The following is a 15248-nucleotide window of genomic DNA, read 5'->3' as shown; positions in this document are numbered from 1 at the left end:
GGATCAAAACGTGCGATGAGTTGGACTTTGTGACTCAACATATAATGTCTAAGTTTCTGAGATGCAAAGATCATTGCTAGACATGCTCATTCTATAGGAGTGTAATTAAGCTCATATCCAATTAGGGTTCTATTTATATAGTATATTTCTCTTTCCTTTCCTTGATCATCATGGTGTGCCAACAAGGCTCCTAAAGATGAGTTTGTTGTTGATATATATAGTAATAGGGGCTTTCCTTGAGTAGGTGGAACTAATACTAGAGTATTCAAAAGATAATCTTTTAAAGATTTAAAAGCTTCTTGGCACTGTTCCGTCCATTTGAAGGTAACTCCTTTTCTAAGTAAATACTGAAATGGATAACATTTATCTGCTAGTTGTTCTATGAACCTTCTTATAGACTGTAGTCTTCCTTGTAACCCTCTTAACTGCTTAAGTGTTGATGGAGGTTGCATATCCATGATTGCTTTGACCTTTGTAGGATCTACTTCAATTCCTTTGTTAGACACAATAAATCCTAAAAGTTTGCCTATTGTTACACCAAACACACACTTTTTTGGGTTTACCCTAACATTGTATTTCTCTAATCGATTAAATATCTTTGCAAGGACTTCAAGGTGACCTTCTCTTGTTTGTGATTTAGCCAGTAGATCATCCACATACTCTTCCATGATATTGTGGATCATTTCATGAAATGGTGTTGTCATAGCCCTTTGATATGTTGCTTCTGCATTCTTAAGACCAAACGACATGACGTTCCAGCAATATGTTCCCCATGGATAGGTAAATGTCATTTTGTGTTGATCTTCTGGTGTAATCCTAATCTGGTTATATCCTGAGAAACCATCCATTAATGAAGCATTTCATTCCCAGTAGTTAATTCAACTATCATGTCTATGTTAGGTAATGGGAAATCAGCCTTAGGACATGCTTTGTTTAGATCTTGGAAGTTGGTACAGATTCTTATGCCTCCAGTGGGCTTAGTCATAGGCACCAGATTGGATATCCATTTTGCATAGTCAATAGGTCAAATGAAGCCCACATCCAAAAGCTTTTGGAGTTCTATTTTGACCAGTAATGCAATCTGTGGATGCATCTTTCTTAGTTTTTGTTTGTATGGTTTAATTCCTGGTAGCAATGGTAAATGTTGTAACACCAATTCTAGGTCTAGGCCTGGCATATCTGCATAGGACCAAGTGAAATTGATTAGACGTAGTTTTAAAAATTGTATGAATTTGTCCTTTTCTTCCTGGTTTAATGATTTTTCTAAGTGGATATTATGTACAACTTCTCCTTTTGCTATATTAACTTCTTTAATTTCTTCCATGAGTAATGTCAAATTCTCTTTTTCAATAGGGAGGTTGTCTAACTCAGTCTTGCCATTGCGATCAATTTGATCCATATCTTCTGTCACAGAGGCACTTGCCTCTCCAAAGTATGTTGTTCTATCCAGGTCTACAACAAACCCTGCCTTGTGATTGCCTTGTGGAAACCCTTCTCTGACACCAGGAAATTATGCAATAGCTTCATTATTCTCAAACCAATCTAGAGTTGGTTTTCCTTCTTGTCCCCAATCAATCAAATATGAGTGTACAAGGGGTAATTCATTGCTCCCTTATGTTGTAAAAGATTCTGATAACATGCATATTTGGTTATTTGAGTGTCCTGATATATTTTCATCATTGATAGGCGATTTGTGGTCCTATGTTATGTCTATTGCTTGTGGGCTAACATCATAATCAGATAGGACTTCATAGTCTTGAGAATCTGTCACACTTTCTATGTACGTTCCAGTTTTTGAGATTGTGTCACTTATCTCCTCTTGTTCTTGCATTTTATTTTGTTGTAGATTCGCGAGCCTCTTTTGTATGGTGGTCATCCTTCTTAAGCCTGGTATAAGTCATTGTAGTCTTTCCTCTTCTGATTCATTGGGTGGAGCTTGAGTTGTTCCCCTTGGCAAAAGTATTGACAACAACCAAGGATTAGGCTCGTTTACTGGTGCTAAGCCTGTGTCTGTTATCGTATTTTCTTGTGCGAATGTTTCAAATATTGTATTACTGGGTGACTCGGTGCTAGGTTCTTGTATAAGTTGTCTCATATCTTCACCATCTGATTCCATACTAGAAGATATTGGTGCTTTCTTGCTTGTCTGAGATGAAGAGAGAAACACTCGTGTTGACAACTGACTTTGAGGCATGTACTCTGACGATAGCCTTGGTCTTTTTAGTATATCTAGTATACGTTGTCCTGCTTCTGTTATATTTGGTACATGTTTATATCCTAACCCTTGATTATTTGTTTTTTCATTTAGTACAACGGGTTCTAATATTCCTTCCTTTTGGAATCCCAAGCCTGTGGTACCATCATACCCATGTTTTTGTAGCATCTTGAATCCATTTCCAGACTGATCTAAAGGTAACCTGGGTATTTTCATGTCATCTTCTTCTCTGTATATCCAATGATTGACATATTCATTAAGATATTCTTCTTGTAAATTTCCCCATCTAATGAAAGAGCATGAATCTTAGTATCTTACTATTTCTTTTCCTTTATCTTGTTTCATTATTGTGTTTTGAGGTTTCTCAAATGACCTAGGAGAAAGAGAGAATTGTTTACCCTTCGAGGTACTTGAAATAGAGTATTCCCCACAACCAACATCCTTAATCTACAAAGAAGATATTGTAGGCACATTCTTCTGTATTTTTGTGATCGTTAATGACTCCATTTGTGTAGTAAGGGGTGTTGCTTGATTAATGGGTACCTGGTTATCTACACTTGCCTTTAAGTGATTACAGTATTGGAATGGATTTGGATCACCCTTTATGGTGCTTTCAATGCCATTGTACAAGAATTTAACACGCTGGTGAAATGTTGATGGTACAACTTGCATGGTATGAATCCATGGGTGGCCCAATAACATGTTATACCCTAGTTCTTTGTCCAACACTTGTAAAGTAACCTCTGTTGTTATAGGTCCCATTTGCACTAATAGCATAACTACGCCTTTTGAAGGACACTCTTCATCATTATATGCTTTGATGTTTATTATTTTTGAAGGATCAACATGAAGTTCAAAACATCCCAATGCCTTAACCAAATATAATGTACAGATGTTGAGACCAGCTCATCCATCTATAAGTACTCTTATGATTCTTCTCTTATGTATGTAAGCATCCAGATGTAGCGGGTCATTATGGAGAAGTCTATCACTGGGAGTATCTTGTTATGTGAATGCAATACGGGTACCATTAGCCAAATTCCCCACTATGGATTGGAAGACATTTTCATCTATATCTCTGTTAACTACTAAATCTTGAAGTGATTTGTCCAGGATAGCTTTATGAGTTGGTGATATACGCAATAGTTCAAAGAGTGATATTTGGGCTGGGGTTTTCTTGAGTTTCTCAACAAATCATAGGTCCCTACTACTAGTTGTGGGTTTGATGGTACTCCTTGTAAAGTTACTTTAGATCCGCAAGTAACTACTGCACAGTCTCTGTCTCTAAGAGTTATTGTGATTGTATCCATTGTATCATCTCTTTTGAGGGAACTGTCTGCAACATATGATGTGTTATCAAGGTTCATTTCATATCCCTTCCTATAGTCATTATGTGCAAGTATGACATCCATGATATGTGCTATAAGTTTATCTTCAAACCATCCCAAATGAAACGGTTCTTCATGCCCCCAGTCCATAAGATAAAGATTCTTGTCTTCATCATATTTTGGTGCTTCTGACATCATGCAAATTTGGTTTTCATAGTTGTAAGTTTCTTGATATTGCTCATCATTATCAAGTGCTTCTTGTGAATCATCATTTACTACATCCCGTGAGCTAATGGAATGAATAGTATAGTCATATGAGACTTTTGTGTAGTTAGCTGTGTTGTCTTGTGTTCCTGATGTAGATGCCTTCCCTTTATCATGTTTGACAAATGGATCCTTAAAGATGGTATGATTTGTGTTTGCTGAAGTTTTGTTGGTGTCAATTGTGATGTCACCTTGATCGATCATGTCTTGGATTAAGTTTTTCAATTTATAGCAACTTGCAGTTTTATGACCTTTAGTACGATGATATTCATAGAAATCACTATCATTCCACCATGTAGGTTTGAAAGGACCTGGTTCATATACTCTTACTCCTGGCAGAGTAATCATGTTTGTTTGTATTAACTTTTTTAATGTTGATTCAATAGGTTCCCCTAGAGGTGTGTAATTCCTTTTTGGAGCATTTACCCTTGGGAATTTTGTGTTCATAGTTTGCGCAACATTTACGTTGGTCGATACAGTGTTATTCTTTGTATGTGGACTAAATGGTTGACTTGGGCCTTGTAAAGACAAAATCGGTTGAGTTCTATTCATTGTACGGGCATCTAGAACACCATCGTTGGTCACATTTTTGTTTTTTTAACAAAATTTGGATTTATTATTGTTGTTGTTATTGCCATATTTTATGAGACCTTGTTCTACTAGTCCTTTCTCAGACTTTAGGGCTTTTTCAGTGATTTGTTTAAATGTGGTCAAACATTGCATTTGTATTAGGTACTTGATTTTAGGGATTAAGTTTTCTGTAAACATGTCAACTTGCTCCATTTTGAGAATAATAATCTTGCACCTTATATAGAGAGATCTCCATCTTTGTATGAAGGACACAAATATTTCATTCTCATATTGTTTTGTGGCACATAAGTAAATCAAAGTGACTGGGGTTTCAATGTTATGCGAGAAGTTAGCAATGAAATGTTCAGCTAATTCACCCCATGATGTGATAGTTGGTGGTAGATGTGAAAAACACTCCAAGGCTGAGCCTCCCAGACTTTTATGAAACAATCTTATTAGATAAGTGTCTTCAGTTGCAACCTCTATACATGCCGTAAAAAACTCTCTGATGTGATCTCTTGGATCAGCTTTCCCTTGGTATCTGTCAAATTTTGGTGTTTCAAAATATTGTGGGAAAGGCGACATGTATAATGTGTGATCAAAATGATAAGGACATAAGTCTTGCATTGTGTAGCTCTTTTTATCTTGCCAGCTTGCATAGTTGCCATCTGTTGTTGCAAATTTTGTACTCGTTGGGATAAAATATTTGTTTGAGTCAGGGGTACACTTTGCGCATGTATATTTCCCACAAAATGATTCATGGTAGTTTAACTAGGAGGTTTTTGAAAGGTACTATAATTATAATTATGTGTGTTATGGGTTCTGCTAGGTACTGTGAAATAAGCGACACATGAACCCATGTTTGATTGGGTTGTACTCATTGTATTAGTGGAACCTGGGTTTGTATTCTGATGACTGTATGTAGATCCTATGGAATAGGAAACCAGATGTTGAGTCACACTTGTTGCATGAGAAACTTGTGTTTGAATAGGTTCCAAGACACTTTACATTATTGGTATTGTGTGAGAGGCTAGGATAGCCTGTGTTGGTACACTGACGTTTATTGTTGAGGATGATGCACTTGATTGAGAAGTCGCATTTGAAATGACATTTGTTTGTATAGATGATGTTGGTGTATTCTGAGGAAAACTTGAGGTTATCGCTTGTGTTTGTGTCATATGTGGTATTTGATTGCTATTTGGACCTAAAGTAGTTCCTAGTGGTAAGATTGTTGTGATATCAAAATCTTCAGGTAATTTGGCCCCATTTTGTAATAACGAGATATATTTGTCCTTATAATTATGTATATGAGTATCTAGAATCATAAGGACATGTGGGTCTTGTTGAGCTGACTCAATCTCTTCGCATCTTAAATTTTGTTTTAGCTCGTGTATTATGGGCATTGCCTAAGGATTTGAATATTGATTGCTTGATATGTCCATTTTCCAAGTTGGATTAATTGACAGGTCGTTGTTTGGGCCCATCTTACTTTTTGCCTTTTGTGACCTTGTGATGGGCATTTAAGACTTATATATGAGGATGGTTTAGAACCTAATACAAGATGACAATAATGTAAGACTCTAGACCTAAATACGAAATATGGAACACTAGACCAGCCTCTCTATTGGGGATTTAGACGTGAGATTTGTTGAGTATTTCGATATTTTTGCAACGCAAGTTTTTCAAGTTCTTCTCTTAGAAGTTCTGTAGCAATTTCTCTATCAATTCTACAGGCAATTTTATACTCTCTATTTAGCTCATATTCGACTCTAATGTACTAAGGTGCATTTATCTTTAATCGCTAGGGCAAGTTACCTAAACCGTCAATGATTTCTCATTGACCGTCATTTGGCACTAGATTAGGTTGCTTGAAGGGGAGCAAACCATCACCCGAGAGAACCATTAAGACGCATGCTATGACTTTCTAGGATGATTATGCAAATGATGACAGACTAAGATAGATGTATATGAGGTCTAATAAGGACCAAATCTAGGGACGTATATGAGGATGATAATGAGGATGTAAATAAGGAATTATGTAACATATATGAGGATGATAATAAGGACATAAATGAGGACTATGCAACTTCTAAGGACATATGTGAGGATGATAATAAGGATGCATATGAGGACTATAATAAGGACGTAAATAAGGACTATGCAACTTCTAAGGATGTATATGAGGATGATAATAAGGACATATATGAGGACTATGAAAAGACTTCCTATGGTCACAAGTATGTAAAATTATTTGAGTTTGTAGGACCGTCTAATGTTTCAAGATAAACTTTGTTTCAAGTAATTCTGCATGTAGGACAAGTTTGTTATTTTCCAAATCTGAGAATAGTTGTTTGAAGACATATATAGCTGACTGAATTGTGTTCTAACCAACTCTAAGAATTCAAAGATACGTAAGGTAGGGCTTGAAATAGCCCAAATACTGACTCAATACTGGTCTGGTACAATGATACATATAAAAGCATAGAAGACAATCTTAGGTTGGAAAGTGGACACCATTCAGTGAGGCCCCCACAACAAAATACCAAATCAAGATGAACATATAGAGAGTCTGGCAGCACTGGCTCCACTCCATGACACACACTTCTCAAGCATGCCAGTCTCTCTTACCCCGAAGATCTTATCACCAAGGGATTTCTGTCTCATAATGCAATGTACGAGAGGGGTATCTATGGGGTACGATCTGTACTCGTGGAATCACTGAATGTAGGATTTGGGCTACTAAGTTGGTTCTTACTGTAAATTTTGAGGGGTCTTGATCCAATGACGGATTCTCAGAAAAATCCACTTAAGACTTTAGCTGAGCTTATCGGTGTAGGGAAGGCCCCCACATATGTCAAACTCACTCAACACTCTAGCCGCTTGACCAGTATATTTATATAGCAGCTCAAAAAATCTGCTCGAGAGTACGCTGAGAGATATGATATCCACAACACATCCCAATTCGAAGTACCTCTATGGGGTGATGAAATCCCTAGTCAAAGATAGTCCTCACTACTAAAATGAAAAATTTGGGTGTTGTTATCACCTTCTCCCTTTCTCCCAAGACCTCGAAGGTGGGTGGAAAGGTAGTTGATGCAATAGTAGGTCCACCCCAAACACAATAAAAAGTTCTTTCCCTTAAATAAAATGAAGTGCGAGCTATTCTATTGATAATCCTCATTCAAGTTCATTTTAAAACCCAAATTTAGGTGTGAGATACACATGTGCATGCCAATTTTAAAACACCAAACTGAAGTGTGAAAGCATGCATGCCATTTTTAACCATGTTTATTTTAAGCCCAAAACTGAATTGTGAAATCATGCATGTCCATTTTAATCATGTTTATTTTAAGCCCAAAATTGAAGTGTGATAACATAGGTGTTTGTGATTCAGTAATAATCCAATCCTTTCTGTAAATTCATCACATGCTGCAAACAAATTATTAGTAACCCAAGGAAATCCACAGAAAATAGAAAACTAAACTATGAAAAGCACGAATGCATAATTATACGCATGTGAATGTGTGATACTAAGTGAGTGGTTATGTGATAATGACAGAGCGATTGCGTAATTCTGACAAATTGAATGCGTGATACTAACAAAATGATTGCGTGATCCCATCTAGGTGAATGCGTAAAACACAGACAGACCAAGCAAAAAATAAAATAAAAAAGCTAATTCTGATCTGGAACCTGCAAAACAGATTGTGATGCCCTAGAAAGATCTCTCATCATCCACTCTATGTTAAGAAAATCATATTTTACTCTATACGAGAGAACTAGGCTGTTGTATCTATCAATGGCTGGTTGGTCCTCTAGATCTTGTATCTGCTTTTCTGCCTTTAGGATTCGTTGATAGTGTCTAGCTTGTCTTATTTGTTCCTTTGTCCTCCTAACACCTGAAATCCTGAATTGTACCTTACATACCATAACATGTCATAATTAAAGCATGTAATAAGGGCAAATAATGTTCAAATTTAAGGAATTGCATACAAAATTTAATAGAACAAAAAGCAGGAAAGAAGAAATATCAGATAAATAGAACATATAAATAACTCTGTCAAGTGCGTGACAAACTCTGAACAAATGCATGATAGGATAAAGGCTTTTGCCTGATGGGGTCCACACAAATGCATGACCCTGTGTGATCGATTGCATGATCCTACGTGATCTTGTAAATGCGATTGTGGGATTGTTTAATCTATTGTGCAATCCATACAAACCTGCAAAAAAAATGAAAATTCTGTATGATTTGCACAAATCACACAGAAAACAAAGAAGGTTAATTAGTTGTTGTTCACGTCAGGTTCACCAAAATGTGTATGCTAAAACTCATCATGTAATCAAATTAAAAACAAGGGAAATCACGAATCCCTATTCAATTAAAGAATTTAAAAAACAAACTCAATGAAAATAGATGCATATAGAATAATTCTAAACAATGTAAAACTCCCTATTTTGCATCATGGCTTCCATTGTTCTTCTCTTCTTTGTGATATGGTGACTCTCAGATATCATGCTAGAAACTTGCAAGTGACACAAAAATTCAAAGTTCGTGATTGTTGAAAATGGAGATTGAATGCTCAATTTATAGATTATTGTAGAGGATTGAATAAGAGGTGGAACTCAGGTGAGCTCACATGCTGATTGATAGTTGAACTACTGATCTGGAGGTGAAATATAATATATTGAATAGATTAAATGAGTTAACTGATTGAAAAAAAAGCTGATTGAAAGATGAAAAAGGGGAATTGGAGAATAATTAAGAGGATGACAAAGAAAGATTTATTTAGAAAAAGCTAACTAGAAGATAGAAAAAGAATGATTGGAGAGAATCAAAGAAATGATGTAATTAATCAATTAATTGAAAAGATCAATTAAAATAGATTGAATAGTTAAGTGATTAAAAGCTTTTTGGAAAAAAACAAAGTGGAAGATAGAAATAGGAATTGGAAAGATCATGATTTAATTAATTAATTAATTTAGCATGTGCTTGCACTTTGACTTTGATTTTCAATTTAATCTTTGCATGAGAATTAATTCAAATATTGAATTTATTTTAAATTGAATTTGTTATTTGAATATATTAGAACTTGACTTTGATTTTCAATTTGATTTTTGAAATCACGCACATGTATTTGAAATTAGAAGAAATTAGAAGAATATGATTTTGAATGATTAATGAAATTAAATGAAATTAGATTTTGGGGATTTGGAATTGGAATTTGAAAAATAAATTAGTTAATTAAATAATTTAAAGAAACTATTTAATTATTTAGAAATTGAATTTAATTAAATAATAAAGATTATTTAAATTAAAGGATTAAAATGACAACTAATTAAATAAATAATATTTAATTAACATTTGGAAAAAGGGTTTGATAGAGATAGAAATAGAAAATGAATTTATTTAAATAAAGATTATTTAAATTTAAGGAGTAATAATTATAATTAATTAAATAATAAATATTTAATTAACATTAGAAAATGGATTAAATGATGATAGAACTGAAATATAAATAATTAGTAAGATGACGAGGAAATATGAAATTCAAAGAATAAGATTATTTAATTAAATTAAATAATTAAATAATTATTTAATCAATTAGAGGAATAATTAGTACATGATCAATGAGACATTTTTAGGTGTCTACTATATATATATATATATATATATATCAAAAATGGTAATGTGTCAGAATACAATCTCATCAAATTCCCAAAGGCTCAAGTAACATGATAAATGAGTGTCAGCCAACACCGCCTCTATCAGGAGCTGGACTAGGACCATGTCCACTTGATCCTGCCTTAGGATGACTCGGTGGTTCCCGAGGTGGACCCATAACTCCCCCACTGCTAGTCCCCTAAGTCGTAGATCTACTCGACCTGCTCCCAGACCTGTAAGAGTGATAATTGTGTACCCTTTGACTCTTTGGAATAACTACCTCATAATGTTGTATGTAGTATAAGACCTCCTAAGTAGCATAGAAGAGTTTGTCCGCCTGAGTCCGTATGTCTATGGTTGGAGCAAAATGTTGATCATAAGAATCCTGTACCAGTTGTTCTCTCTGCACAACATCATATCGCTCTCTTCAGAGATGGTCCCTCTGCATGATCAAAGCATCTCTCTCAGCTATCCATGTTGCTTTCTCTTAGCAGACTAAGGCTCGATCATCTCTACGTTTCTACCACTCTCTATCTGGGGTATCCTTAAAAATCTGTACTTGTGCCCTCATCATTTGTGGATCATCGTCATCCTATCCCTATCCTCTATCCTATATGGCAGGAGCATCCTCAAGCTTTGACATATCTGTGTCATGGGAGCTCTCATCCCTGCCATCATCACTAGATGATCCTGAAGGAGAATCATCATCCTCAATGGTTGACTTGGTTTCTCCACTGATGTCTATCTTTGTATCACCACCCTCCTCACCATCATATCCCTCCTCCTAATCTCCTCCATCATCTCCCTCCTCATCTCCATCATCTCCTCTTTGCTGTCTCCATTGCCTAATCTGTTATGCTGAGATCTGAATAGTAGGATCGATATGAGGAATATGATGCTATCTCAGTCACCAAGCATCATACTATGGCATCATGCTAGGATCAATAACCCCAACAACCCAACCCCAATGCACCACTTGTAAACTATCAAAGTTGGTAAAAGCAACATGAGGCTGAATGCTAGTCCTCCAGTCAAAAACCTCTTGAGCAACCCTATAAAAATATGCAGTCACATTTGGTACTCTATGTACCTCTCCAAACTACCTAAGTACTCGACCAAGAAGGTGTACCTAAATAATGCATTGCATATCAACTATGTGCCTGATCAAATAACACTATTGTTTGCAAAATGATAAATGTAGAGCATCATCTACCCAATCGGGGCAATCTAAGTATGATTTCCATATGAAGTGTTGTAATACATCTATCTGTTGTCTCCAGTATAGGATGTTCCCTTGAGCCCTATGATGAATACCTGCAATATACCTATAGGCATAAGGATCCCTTGCCTAAAGCTATACATGAACTACTGGTCTGAAGATGGCTATGTGCTCCCAATCCCAAACATGGAGAAGCATAACACCATAGATGATAGATATACATCTCAAGTATACAATGCCATTCATCTGATAGTATAACATGGCCTAGAGGTATGGTCCCCAAGCATACACACATCTCTCCACAATCATATCATGAATCATCCTACCCCAACCAACTAGGAAACCATGACATCTCCTATTAGGAGTTAGAGGACCTACTATTAGACTATAGAGTATGACAGTTAGATCATCATAGCCACCCTCCAACTGTCCCCAAGCTATCTCATAGCGACCGCTCATGTGAAGATCCTACTCTTCACACTCAAATAGCTGGCACAATACTGTGATACCTGCCCTATGAGCATAAATCACCCTCTCACCATGAATCAGGATATGCAATATACACCAAACATCCTCAAGGGTAATGGATGACTCACTGGTTGGAAGATGAAATGAGCATGTCTCAGAGTTCCATCAATCAACTAAAGCAGTAATCAAGGCCTCGTTGGTCGTAATCTTAGGCAAGTGGAGAACATGATATAGAACAACCTTGTGAATAAGAGAAATATCCCTAGGAAGTAATTGCATACGCAATGTGAGCCTACTAGGCCTATTCTGCCTAGTACCCAGAACACCAAGTGTCTCCTATGGAGAAAAATAATAAATATGTCAGACATTATAATTGCACGACAAAAATTTCAATTATGCAACATAAAAAATTACCACTTGGAACGAATGTGATGCATTTAAAACACTTGCGACACAATAAATACTTTTTGGATACACTTGGAATGAATGTACAACATTTATGACATGCGACAAGTTTATAACCAATGCAAAATCAGCAATTGAATGTGACAAGTTTAAAACATATGTGATACAATTCTAGACGAATGCATAACATTAAAGACGAATGTGAAATACTTAAGATGCATGTGAAAAGAATGATAGACAAATGTGAAACACATAAAAGTTGACCTCTGTCAAAATTTTAAAAAATCCAAAAAATAAGCAAAAAATGAGCAAAATTATTCAAAAACTCACCATGCCTCCAGTGCTAGGCGATCTCTGGTATGATCGGACCTGCTCGGATAGGTGAATTCATGCTCTGAAGCCAACCATCACACTCAAAAAGTCACAGGAAATCTCTGAAATCACTAAAGGAATCTATGAACTCAAAACAAAGCAAATGAGCAAATGAAGGGTTGATTTCTATTTGTAGCCCAAAATTAGGGTTTTCCCCCTCCAAAATGATCATGGTCGGGGAACTTCAACACATTTGTAGGGAAGTCAAACAAACTCCAAATCGTGTGAGATTGGAAACTATTACTCACTAACATGGCATTATTGAAATGGTCTCAATTTCATAATTTTTTGGTCACTTTTCCATGGGGGCATATTTACACCCTAAAGCATTACCGGGGCAAGAAATTTTTTCATTTTCTTTGAAACAATATCGTTATGACATTGTCTCAAAGAGGGGCAAATGTAGACACCTAAAAATATCTCATCGATCATACATTAATTATTCATCTTATTAATTACGCAATTTAATCATTGCCCCTTTCCAACATTCTAATTATTCAACTTTTATCTTCATCAATTAATCATTTAATCCTTTTCTAATATTAATTAAATATTCATTATTTAATTAATTCCAATTTAATACCTTTAATTAAATAATCTTAATTATTTAATTAGATTCAATTTCTAATAGTTAAATAATTTCTTTAAATTATTTAATTAACTAATTAATTCTTCTGATTCAATTTCTGAATCCCCAAATTTTAATTTCATTTAATTTCAATATTCTTCTAATTCAAATTCAAATTCAAATCTCCTTAGATTCTAATTTCAATTAATTTAAAGTACATGAGCATTTCAATTTCACTTTTCAAAAATCAAAATTTAAATAAAAAAGAAAATCAAATTGAATTTCTGAATCAAGTTCAATTTACATGCAAATGGAATTGAATTTCAAATAAAAATCCTATAGCACATGCTAAAATTATAACTGATTAATCAATTCAATTAACTCTTCAATCTCCTTTTCTATCTTCCAATCAACTTTTTCTAAAAAGCATTCAACTAGTCATCTCCTCAGTTAATTTAATTAACTATTCAATCTATTGAGTTCCAGTTCAACTATCAATCAACATGTGAGCTCACTTGAGTTCCACCTCTCAATCAATCTTCTCCAAAAATCTATAAATTCAACATCAATTCTCCATTTTTTGAACAATCACAAACTTTGAATCTTTGTGCCATTTTGTAGGTTAGCGACATAATATCTAAGAGCCAACATCACTCAAAGAAGAGAAGAACAATGGAAGTGATTTGCATCTATGCAACATGGGGTTTTGATTGATTTATTTTATAACCTTGTTGTTCTGATTAATTAGAAAAATAGGTTTTAAGGACCCAAAACCTTTTACAAAAAGATCAAAAGAAAGATCAACTAGACCAACATAAAGACAACATACAAAAGACTAGCAAGAAAGCCAACAACTCGAACAGACAACAAAAAACTAGGAACAACAAAGCAGAAAAAATTGGAAAGAAAGACCTAGTCAGTTAGCAACACCTACAAAGACTTAAGAAGTTCAACAGCCTTGATGATCAATAGGTCATAATTCGCCAAAGCCACTTTGAGCTCTTTGATTTCCTTGTTTGGCTTTTTCTCCCTCTTCTTGCCTCTGGTCCTCGTGCATGGTCCTTGCACACCTTCCATGCCCTCCATGTCAGGTTCTTGCTCTAGGGATCCCTTCTCATTCTCCAGCTTACTGATTAGAATTTTGATGTTGTCAACCGAGGCCTTCAGAATTTTATAACTTTGTTCAGCAATGCTTTTGAGACAGGTATCGATTTTGTTGAGTCTGTTTTCAACATCCACCATTCTCTGGTCCCTAACAGTGTCATTATTTTTTATTTCCTCTAGGGCCTTCTCCACTTGCTCAAACCTTGGATTAAAGGCATCCCTAATCTCTTCATCTCTGGAAATAGTCTTTCCCAAATCATCAACATGCTCAGCCATGGATTTACCTTCACCGATGCTAATAGTCTCTAGAATTTGATCCTATGACTCAAGTTCTTGTTTTCCTCCACAACTTTCTTGTGACTGTTTATGAGCCAGTCGAGGCTGTCCACAAACCCCTTCAAAACCTCAATAGAAGGGTTAGAAGGGGGGGATTTTCCACCAACCTTGGCCTAATCAATTTTGGGGTCTTCATCACCGATATTCTGTTCTGCATCACCACCAACACTTTGGTTGAAACCATCCCCCATAATCTCCTCCTCAACTTTTTGGTTCGCATATGAATCCTTGCTCTGCTCTTTGTCCTCCGTCTCTAGCTCAGAATTGCCTTGCCTGTTCTTCTTTTTCCTTTTCTAAGAAGAAGATTTAGGTTTCTTCTTTCGAGGGGATAGAGAGTCATCCTTTTCAAATTCCCCAGAGACCTCCTCTGAGGAAGAGTGAATCTGGAAGACCTTCTCTTTGCTTTTTTTCTTACCCTTGGAAGAGGATGGCTTACTGCTGTCCTATTTTCTTTTCTTACCCAATTCAACCTCGGAGTCCTCCAGGCTCTCCTCAGTCTCACTTTTTGAATCACCAATAGAATCCTCACCCAGAAAAAATTCAGAGTCTGACCCTTCCTCCTCAGATTCAGAGACAAAAAGCTGGGGGTAGGCAATTTGATTAGCTTTAATATGTTCATAGATTACAACCATTAGACCTTGGTGCATAGAAATGTCTCCCTTAGGGTTCTCTCTGTGGGATTTGATAGTGGCATTCATCAAGAAAATCAAGAAATAGGGCATGTTGACTTTGTC

Source organism: Cryptomeria japonica, chromosome 10, assembly GCF_030272615.1.
Source record: "Cryptomeria japonica chromosome 10, Sugi_1.0, whole genome shotgun sequence".
Classification (NCBI taxonomy): Eukaryota; Viridiplantae; Streptophyta; class Pinopsida; order Cupressales; family Cupressaceae; genus Cryptomeria; species Cryptomeria japonica.
Note: the sequence above shows the minus strand (reverse complement) of the source record.